Source organism: Tupaia chinensis, unplaced genomic scaffold, assembly GCF_000334495.1.
Source record: "Tupaia chinensis unplaced genomic scaffold, TupChi_1.0 Scaffold000037_3, whole genome shotgun sequence".
In the NCBI taxonomy this organism is placed as follows: Eukaryota; Metazoa; Chordata; class Mammalia; order Scandentia; family Tupaiidae; genus Tupaia; species Tupaia belangeri.
Window position 1 is genome coordinate 686,264 of NW_006159486.1, and position 11,000 is coordinate 697,263.

The 11,000-nt window shown below is 36.7% G+C and overlaps 1 long non-coding RNA gene across 1 annotated transcript; it reads right to left on the reverse strand.

Annotated features, from left to right (window-relative positions):
* Positions 1 to 1,422: 1,422 nt before the first annotated feature.
* LOC114008054 (uncharacterized) lies at positions 1,423 to 10,741 on the reverse strand. Its single transcript, XR_003549620.1, has 3 exons — positions 10,608 to 10,741; positions 8,255 to 8,341; positions 1,423 to 1,484 (listed from the first exon to the last, which is right to left on the reverse strand). It is a non-coding gene; the product is annotated as an uncharacterized LOC114008054 (long non-coding RNA).
* Between the last annotated feature and the right edge of the window lie 259 nt (positions 10,742 to 11,000).

Genomic DNA, 11,000 nt, shown 5'->3' on the forward strand with positions numbered 1-11,000 from the left:
ACCAGGACTTCTGGTTTGTGCAGTATAATTACAGGGCTGACCTCCAAATATGGAAGAATGACATGAGAATTTTAATACATCTGTATATATAAATACACATATATATTCTTTGTGTGGATGTGTGTGTGTGCATGTGGATGTAATTTCCACTTTGAAAGAGCAGAAACAGTGACTGAAGTGTTAGTGTATTTTATCAAATTAAGGGCTCGGATTTCTAGGGAAAGTGTGTTGAGATCTTTTACTAAATTTTCTAAAGACATATTGTTGTATGGATATATAAGAAATGAGGCTCCTTGGACCAGTAGGTGGCATAGTGGTTAAGGTGCCAGATCCCACATGAACAGCTCTGAGGTTCAAGTTCCAGACCCAGTGGTCTGAAAAACATTCCAGGCATGTATGCATGGGAGCCCAAAATCCTGAGAGGAGAATAGAGGAGAAGGGATTACAGCATGGCCATGCTCCTGGGGATTGATTTCTCATTTTCTATCTTTCTGCTTCTGTCTCTCCTGCAAGTGCATGTGCCCTATAGCAGAAATCTTTCTGTAAAAAACAAAAACAAAACAAAACACACAACAACAACAGAAAGAAAACTGACTTTTATCATTAAATGCATATTTTAATTAAATGGTTGGGCTTTTTTTTTCCCCTTCCTTTGAAAATTTTAAATATGGCACAAAATTTATAGTTCTTTTTGAAAGAACTCAGAGAAAGTAGTAGTTGAAGAAAATATGTATCCTTTGGCCTTCACTGACTAGGACTTAAATTTTAGCTGTTATTTACTATCTACTCCAAAGCTTGGTCATTTTTTCATTACTCTCTTTAAGTCTTGGTTTTCTTCTTTTTATATAAATAGTTGACACTAAGCTCTTTCTTGTTAGGTTGTTCTTCATTTTTGTTTTAAATTTGCCAGAGAGTATGTGTGCTCACTGGAAAGAAAGAGAGAGGAAGGGGGAAAGTGAAAAAGCACCACCCATGTTGAATAGTCACTTGCCACAATCCACTCTCTTTCATTTCTTCCTCCCTTTGGGATTCTGGGTATACCCACGCACACACACACACACAGACTCACACCCACACACACACACAGGTATTCTTTCAAGACACTGAGTCTGAGTATCAAATCGTCCATGTGAAATCCAGCTGACTTAACTACCATATCACAGCCTGGCCCTGATAGGTTGTTTTTGAGGGGGAAAATAAATTACACACACACACACACACACACTCACACACACATACATTTGTTTTTGCTATTTACTTTTATGTAAGAAACCTTACCAAAACTTAATGGTGTCAAGAAACAGTAACATTTATTTTGCTCATGAATTCACAATTTGAGATGAACTCAGTGGGGACAGCTTTTCCCTGTTTCACTAGACACCAAAGGGATTGGTTAGAGTCATTGTGCTCACTCACTCATGGGTCGAGGTGGATTTCCATTATGAGTGTAGTCAGAACACCTATGAGGGGAATTCCAAAAGTTCCTGTGAAAATGAAATTAAAAATGGTTTATTTTGTTGCAAAAATGTTTTAAATCCACATCATATTTGTTTTATAGTACTCACTTTCCATGAACTTAAAAAACTTTTGCATTTATTTCTTTTCTCATTTGTATGCATGCACATAGCCTCCATATCACTATAAACCCCAGCCTCAGCAAGCCTGGAACATGGGTACATGTGTGCTGGGCATGCACATGGAGGTCTGGGGTACGGAACTAGACCTTCTCATGTGGGTCAGTTCACAGAGCACTGCACTGCTGCTGCTCCACTGGCTGGCTCCATCCATGAACTTTTTGAAACCCTGTGTATGTGGCCTGAGCTTCCTCACAATGTAATGGTTTAATTTCAGTGAGAAAATCTCAAAAGTACAAGAGAGAAGCAGGGGCTGTGTTGTCTTGTATAAATTCCTTTTAATCTACACAACATCACTTTTGCTTCTTCTATTAGAGTCACGGAGGAACTGGTAGATGGCATAATGGTTATACAGCTGGACTCCCACCTGGTTAGTTCTAATCCTGGACCTGGTGACTTGAAACTCACATTGGACATGTGTGCATGTGTGCCCAAAATCCTGAGAGGAGAATGGAAGAGAAGGGATTGCAGCACGGTCATATCCCCAGGGGGTGATATCTCTCTTTTCATCTCTCTGTCTTTCTCTATCTCTCTGGTGAGTGCATACATTCTATAGCCAAAGTCTCTCTTAAAAAATTAAAAACACACTATTTTCATGGAGATGAAAAAGGCTCTTTTTGATTGGAGATATGTCAGAAACTTGTGGACCTGTTTTAAAACCACCATAATGGTTCATTGCAAGTGCTATGGATCCTTTCTTTCCCTTCAAATGTTCTTCCCTACCTATTTTAGTTTAGGCAAATCATTCAGCCTATTGTGTACTTTGAACTTCTAGGTTTTGAGTATTTGATAGACAAATTCCAAGCTGCTATGGAATATGTTCATAACTAAATGTCCATCTGAATAAACTGTATAAAATACATCAGGTATTTTAAAAGATTTATGAATCACGTATGGTGGAAAAGTTTTCTGGTGTGCACTTTGAAAGATACAGTTGTGGGGCCTATGTCTTCAGGTTTCTTCCAGTCTGGCAGGAGGAATAGAACATGCACAGAGACAATAGCAGTAACTGTCATAGGTGTTGTCAGTGAATATTAGGTAAGGGCAGATTGGAGGTGAAGGAATTGTTAGCAACTGGTGTTCAGGAACAGATCCACGGAAGCAGAAGCACTAGAGTTGCTATTAGAACTTGAAGGTGCAGTATATGTAAAAACTCTTCTAAACCTAGTCAACAGAATTCTTCTCATCTGTAGATTGTTGTATAGTTCACAAGGAGTTTTATATAAATTATTTCACTTCATTTTTCCAGTAATTACATAATTTAAAATTTTTTTTCTTAGTGTGCCATAGAGAATGTGCACTCACTGGAGAGAGAGAGAGAGAGAGAGAGAGAGAGAGAGAGAGAGAGAGAAAGAAAGAAAGAAAAGAAAAGAAGAAAAAAGAAAAGAAAAGAAGAAAAGAAAAGTGTGATATCACCTCCCAAGGGGAATGACCATGCTACAATCACTTTTCCTCCATTCTTCTCTCGGGACATTTGATACATACACATGTGCACTGGGCCTGGCATGTTTTTTAAGCCACTGGGTCTGGGACTTGAACCACACTGTTGGCAATATGGGATCTAGATGCCTTAACCTCCATGCTACTTCTGACCCTCATTTTATTTTATTACTAGCAGCATTTAATGTATTCTGTGTACATTATGTGCAATTATGTATATACATATATGTGTGTGTGTGTGTGTAATTATATATAAAATCAATGGATGATGAAATTGAGAATCATGTTACTGGAAATGCTTCATCAAGATTGCATAATTAGTAAATAAGACATGAAGGAAAATAGTTATGAATATACTTGATAATTTGATTTGGTCTAAATCATAAAAAGCCTTGAGTGCCAAGCCAAAGGATCCTGGACTATGGTAGCTAAAGTAGGTTTACTGGCAACAGAGAGACATAGACAGAACTGTGTATTGAAAAAAAATTATTCAGCAATTCGTGTCAAAATATAGACTAGAACCAGGATTTCTAGACGCATAGAGTCCTAATATAATGGCAATTTGTGTCAGAGATAAGGAACCACTCATGTGATGGTGGTTTTCATAAGAATGAGAGGAGAGATACATGGTGGGGTAGAGATGACCATATCTGAGCAAGCAATGAAAAATGTCAAAGCTCACAGTTTTCTTGTACCCTGGGAGAAAAGTCTGAAGAAACTACAGCTGATGGCAGAAAAGCACACTGTCTGTGACTTTAAGGACTGCATTGGTTCAGCATCAAGAATGGAATGGGAAAGAAAGCACAATAACAAGAAAATTGCAAAATGGAAAATTAGTGGTGGACTGTGTCATGAATAATGTTATCTGTACTTGAGTCTATGAAAAAGTAGAATAAAAATTCCATCATCACTTCAGACAGGATTTAGCTTTGAGAATGAACATCTCAGTTCAATGAGCAAATCTCCTTACTACTTTTTTTTTCATTACTATGTTCAATTACCTTTATCACAAACATTTTACATGCAACTATTTCCAAGTGTTGATGTAATTAGGATCACTCCTTTGGTTAGTAAATAAATGTGTTTGTGCTAAAAAAGAAAGAATAAGATTTTAAGCCTAAACAATTATGACATTGACACTGATATTAGAGAAGGTTAGAGCATCACAAATAAAAATGGGAAAAGTAGGTTTTGTGATCTCTGTGTGTGAAAGTTGGTGATACAGTGGGTTTATTTTTATGTATTAGATTCTTCTCAGTTTGGGGAAAGAAAAGCAAATAAGTGAGGATGCTTCAGTGTGTTGAGGAATGCAGATGAGATCATGAATGAGACGTGTATCTCCGTAAAGGAACTGAGGGAAAATATTTCTCATTATAGGATGTTAAGGGGTATGAATATTATATGCAATGCTGAGAAGAACGGCTTCAAACCTACATGTTTTGGGCACCAAGAAAATTTGATTGTTGTGTGTAAATTCCTTACTTTGAATTAATTAATTAGTCTCTATATTTAGAGACATAGTTGCATTATCAGGAAAGTATGAAGTCGATTTGAAGTCAAATTTTGAATTTAATTCGAGCTCTGTTCTGTTTGAACTAAATTAATTAATTGACAAGTTACCTAAACTCTGTCTTGGATTCTTCATCTACAAAATGATGTTAGTGATACCTATTTGTCATGTGTGCAGGGACTTCAAAAAATTCATGGAAAATTGAATTAAAATACAAATTTATTTTGATATAAGAAAGTTTTGAAATCCATATACAGTTTTTTCTTAATATACATTTTCATGTGTATGTACAGGTTCGTGTGTGTGTGTGTGTGTGTGTGTGTGTGTGTGTGTATTCAGGTGTGATATAGTAAAAATAGGAAGAGCACTAGTTATATAAAACTAAAGCTCAAGTTCACATACTTGTCCATTACGAGAACTTCCACTTAATTCAGAACTTTCTCATTTGGCCCTGTTATTGTGAACTATGATGTAAAATACGTGAGAGGCCTTTATAAACTACGAAATATAGGTCAAATATGAGTGTTATTTGTTTAATCATAAAACAATTTGCATTTATGTCATCATGTCAAACAGGATTTTACCTAGAGTGCCAATAACATGTATCCTGAAACCCTGCTCAGAGAATTCTGCGACTGAGTCTGTATTTAGTGGTAAAAGTGCATGATTGCTTAGCAGTGTGGCAAGTGGTGTGGAAGGAAGCAATACCACATATTTTCTAGTCTTAATTTGTAGTTGACATGTTCTGTTTTTTTTCGTTTGATTTCTACCAACTAAAATATAAGGATCCTGAGGATTTTATGCCTTCTTCTGAGTATTAAGATACATGACTCATATTAAAGTTCCCTTCTGTGGGCAGCATTCTTCTGAGACAGACAATTTTACTAAGACTCTTTTTTTTTTAAAAAAAATCTCTTTTTGGAGAGGTTTTTGCTATAGGTTTTTGCATGAGCTCACCAGAAAGACAGAGAGAGACAGAAGACAGAAAGCCAAAAAGCACCCCTCAGGGGGATGGCCATGCTGCAATCCCTTCTCCTCCATTCTCCTCTCGGGATCTTGGGCATGCACGCACACGTGCCTGGTGTGAGTTTAAGCTACCAGGTTCGTGATTCAAACCACGGTTGACTACATGGGAGTCCAGTGACATAGCCATTACACTAACTGCTAGTCCCATTAAGACCCTTTCTGGGGCCAAAGTCTGAGGCACTTTGTAGGGCTGAGATAACTACCTACTGGTGAGCATGAACTGCTTCATCTGTGCCCTATGTAGATGTGCCCTATGTAATGTTGAAGAGGCCAAAATGAAGCCCATGCTTTCTCTTATCTATGAACTGGTTAACAGAAACCTTGGTATGAAGATAGTCCGTGAAAGAAAAATGACATTGACTGACTCTGTTTTGACCAGAATTTAGTCTGATTGCTAAGATCATTAGACCACTACTGTGAACTCAGCCCTATCTAACATCTACTCTTTCCTCCCCTCCCCTCCTCTCCTCCCCCCTTCCCTTATATCTTCATATCTATAACATTTGTCAGTTCTATGTGTGCTGTATCCAGTCCTCCACTGGGTGGATTCTGATCAGGTACCTTTCCTTGTATGTCACCTGTTATTCCCCTGATAACCCTTTTTCTTTTTAAATTCTGTAATATGAATGTAAGTCATGGCATAAGAAACAGAGGATGCTAACAAAGTTCATTTGGATTGACAATATTTCTTTTTCTTTACATGCATATACGTAAATCCCACCAAAATCCTATACCTTTTGAAGTATGGCTATTAATTTAAAGATTCTAGCATTCTTGGGACCAGCAGTTAGCGTAATGGCTATGTCGCTGGACTCCCACATAGTTGACTGCGGTTCGCGTCCCGGACCCGGTGGCTTAAACTCATGCCGGGTGCGTGTGCGTGCGTGCCCAAGATCCTGAGAGGAGAATGGAGGAGAAGGGATTGCAGTGTGGCCATCCCTTGGCGGGTGATTTCTTGCTTTCTGTCTCTCTGTCTCTCTCTCTCTGTGTGGCAAGCACGCACGTCCTATAGAAAAAAATTTCTCCAGAAAAAAAAAAAAAAGATTATAGCATTCTTAGTAGGATGTTCTAATTTTATTGTTTAAAGGAGCTTCCCATTTTACTCAATATTTCACCACGAGTTAAACTTTTTAAATTGTTTAAGTATAACACAACTTAATTCAAGTAGTTATCACATTAAACCAGTTTAAGACTGGTTTAATCATATAATTAAATTCTTGCAAGGGGAGGTATAAAGACTGTCTTTTTTTTGTTCATGGCTCCATTTGGACTGGAATTCAATTAACTGAAATACATAAAGGGTCTGTCCTTTCAGAAAGTCATAATCAGGGGCTTAAATTTTGTAAGTTACAAAAAATTAAATTGATGAACTAAATATACACGTCTTCCTTTCCACTCCCATTTCATTGACTGAGAAGTACCTATAACTCTATAAAGTAGTTTATCTATCCATCTATGTGACTATTCTAAATTGTGATGGAAAACAAGCAATGATATAATCATTCAGTTTAATCACAAGTTTTAATAAATTGTCTAGAAGTTGAAGGCAGATGAGATGAGAGTGATAAAACAAAACAGGGATAGGCTGGCACTGGGCCTGAACACATAAGCACATCTAGATCAGAAGCTGTCAGGCTCAGAGGAAATTCCTAAAGGTAATCATCAGGAGCATTCACAAAGAAATGAACTATGTTCACTGAGAAGCAACTGGAAAATTTGAACTTATTGCTCAATAGGAACTCTTACCAAGATTTCAGGTTTTAGAAAGAAATGGCCAAAAGTTGGACTTACATCCAACAGTAGTACAAGTTTGGATCAAGAACAACAGAACAAAACTCAAGAAAGAAAAATGAAAGTTATCTGTGTGTACAGGTTGATCAAAGTACACAGAACTGTTCATCTAAAATATATGCATTGTGTTTAAATCAATTATACCTCACTTATAAACAAACAACAACCACAAAACAGATATAGGAAAAACTCTTATAGAAGTAAAAGTATTTCCAGAGATACTTCACGGTCAGAGACAACAAACAAAATAGTTGATTGAATAATAAGAGCGTTGATATCTGGCCTTACACGGGCACACCATTAGTGTTTTCATAATTAAATGCATTAGCCAAGCTGATAAATAGCCACTACTCTTAGCCTCAGGGACCCAGGACCCCTGAGCCTCACCATGATACAGCATTTAAGGGGTTAACACTTGGAAAACATGTGGCCTTCAGGACCCCCTGCCACCCCCGTTCTAATTATTAGGTCCTTGGTTGCCCATGTTAAATGTCACAGCTAGTGTGAGACAATATCCAGGGACACTGAAGATATTTTTAATAATCGGCTTCCAATTGTGACCCCATCATTTCCCTAGCTCACATCTTTGGGATACACCCTGGAAATTTGTTTTGTTTTGTTTGTTTATTTAATTAATTTAATTTAATTTTCAGAAAGCGTAGCACGTCTGCAGAGAGCTACTAGCTTGGAAATTGAGCCTAATAACAAAGCAGAATAAAGTTTGCCTTCTCAGCAAATACAAAGGAAGATAGATGTAAATGAAGTTTCTCAGAAGGACATAACAATGCTAAGAATGTTTTGAGTGCTATTGTGTCCTAGGAAGTGTTCTACAAGATTTACAGTTTAAACTTACCCATTCCTTCCAATGACTCTGAGGGAGGTTGGTATATTCTCTCCACTGTATGGATGAGGTAAACCAAGGCCCAGGAGGTCTGGATCCCTGATTGAGGTCACAGAAGTAGTAAATGGCAAAGAAGGCACTTGTACTTTGGTTCTCCAGCCCCATCCTTATCTGCGGCATGATTCTACCTCTCAAATACATTGAAGTGCTCCACTCTCAGATAAAATATTTATTTTCAGCTCTTTGGAGTCTTAGCTCACTTGATTCCTAATATCCATGGATGTACTCTCAATTAATTTCCTTTTGGTGAAGGGAAACAGAATTGGTTTCTCCTGCCTTTCATTTGGTAATTGTGTTTACTATATAATAAAAAAGAATTGAAAATAAATGAACCAAGATCTATCTCAACTCAGTAAGCTGAACAAAACAATCAAACAGAAAGAAGGAATTAATTAGACAGAATTAATAAAATAAAATGTATTAATAAATTATTGAGAATTAATAAGCAACATTTAGTAAAATAAAAGCACACAATAGTAGGTTTGACCAATAAAAGCAAAAGATGATCTCTGGGTAGACCATATAAACCAAATCAAACATCTAGTTGTAAATAAGCAATTGGCCCAGCTGTGGGGGTGCTGTTGGTAGGGTGCCTGACAGCATGCACTACTGGAAGCCACAAGGCAACCAACAGTGGTTGAGACCCCTGGACCAGCTAGCCTGAAACGTGCCAGGAGCATGAATGCAACCAAGATCCAACGAGCTAGGAGACTGGAGGAAGTGGATCTTGGTGTGACCGAACTCTTTAGAGAGTGCTTCTAACTCTGTCTTTCTCTATGCCTGCCCACATCTTCAGGCTACATCCTTGAAACTTCTTGTATTGCTCTTCTGGTCAATATTTATTGAGTATTTTATAATTCAAATAATGCTCAATAAAACTTACTTCAACCTGATATGTTGTTTTGTTTTGTTTTGTTTTGTTATAGGTCATGAATGATTTCAAGAGAGAGACAGAGAGAGATACAGGTCTGGGTGGGGGAGAAGTTGGGAAATCACCCCATCCTACTCACACACGTATACATACACATGCATGTACTATATCATGAATAACACAAAAATTAACAACTATGTGTGCATTGGGAACAAGTGAAAAAACATAATATTTCATGATTTCTTATATAACTATAGAAAAAGTGTGCACATAAAAGACCAATAAAAATAGTAAAATGTGAATTGTGTTGCCTTGAAGATTTTAGTTCAAAAATTAGAGTATATTTCTTATGGTTTTCGAAGATCAAAATAAATGATTATATCCTGAAATGATAAATGACACATCAGCTGAGTGAACATCTTTGATACAGAATGTTGACAAACTAAATGTATGAAAAAGAGAGAAGGGATATAGAAAAAAAAGAAAGATAAAAGCTGGTGAAAGGAGTTAGTATTGCAGGCTACAGGCCCATTAAAATTGTTGTTGTCTCCCTTGAAACACAGGTTTTATACTAGATCATACGATGTTTCAGGACAGAGATCTAAAGTTATCAGCTCCTACCATGGTGCTAGGCAATGGCAATTCAATTTTGGTTGAATTGCAAGTTTTTAATCAGGTGAGGTCAACCTAAATATGGTGTGCTTGTGGTCAGTAGTTTGGGGGGAGAAATCATAGAAAATAATACCTTTTATTTCCCTCAAATCAATAAAATTTATATAGTGCTCTAACTTATTTACAAATCTAATCCAATGCCAAATATGAAGTTTTGTGTGTGTGTGTGTGTGTGTGTATGTGTATGTGTATGTATTGATTTGGAAAACTAAATAATAATTTTCAAGTTTATCTGAAAAGATAGGAAGAAAAAAAAATGCCTGGAGCTTTTTAAAAAGAAGGAGTGGGTCCTTACACTGCCAGATTCTGAAGCCAATTATAAAGCTAAAATAATTGTAGTAGAGTTGCATTAGCAAAGAGATGGAAAAATTTAAATTAAGTGAACAGAAAACCAAGAAAGAGACCTAATACATAATAAGTATCAAATAAGATGAAATATTGGATAGTTGGAAAGTTATGATGCATTTTTGCAAAGAAAAACATAATAAAATACATAGTGACTTTTCCAGCAACCCAATAGTTGGTTGATGGGTGGCAAAGTATTTAGTAAAATATTTTAAAAGTTATTAAAATAACTTGTAGAAAAACTTAATTGTTAAGTCTAAAACTAAGTCATTTAAAGTAACTAGGTAAATATCCTTATAATGCTAGGTTCTCAAAAGCTTTCTCATAATAAATTAAAAGGAAAAGCCATCATGTAAAGAGAGAGAGGAAATACATATATTCAGAGAGAGAGAGATTTACTATATGGAATTGGCTCACATGAGTGTAGAAAGTTGATCTGCAGTCGGCAGTCCAGAGATTCAGCAGAGTCGAGGGTATAGTTCCAGTTTAAGTCTGAGGGCCATGTATGAGGTTTAGTTCAGTTTGGAAGAAAGTGATTTTAAAAAGCAGTATTTAGCACTAGTATAAGTTTCTGTTAAATTTTAGATGTGTAAAGGGTTCCTTCACTAATTGAGGCCGCTGCCTGGTTTCCAGGCCAACGGCATATGACATTAGTCTCATCATAATGTGTAGTGATTAGTTGGCCAGTATCCATGAAATCCTTTTTGGTCGCCATGCCAAGTGTATCCTTTAAGTATTTGGGGATTATGCTTTATGTATTCCTGTGTCCATCTCATGTGAAATTATGATAGAAAATGTAACGTGGGCCAG